Here is a 298-nt window from a genome sequence, read left to right as displayed (position 1 = left end):
ACACACAGTTGAAATGTATCATTTTCCAGACAATCCGCCTCGCTGACAGTGGCCATGTCTAAATGCACCTGTATGTGCAGCAGCGCCCAGCAGCACCGTGAGGGACCGCGGAGGAGGGGGAGACCGCGGAGGAGGGGGAGACCGCGGAGACCTTGGTGGTCAAGGTCTTGTGGCTGTGGCGTGCGGCAGCTCCCAGGCACGAACTCCCCAGGAAACCAACAGCTCCGCCGGGGCGTCTGCCCTGCGTGCTCCCCCAGTGATCTCCTCACCTTTAACACCACCTGGAGCTCTGCAAGGC

Source organism: Buceros rhinoceros, unplaced genomic scaffold (assembly GCF_000710305.1).
Source record: "Buceros rhinoceros silvestris isolate BGI_N320 unplaced genomic scaffold, ASM71030v1 scaffold33529, whole genome shotgun sequence".
NCBI classification, from domain to species: Eukaryota; Metazoa; Chordata; class Aves; order Bucerotiformes; family Bucerotidae; genus Buceros; species Buceros rhinoceros.
The sequence above is the reverse complement of the archived record's forward strand: the minus strand, read 5'-3'. Positions refer to the sequence as shown.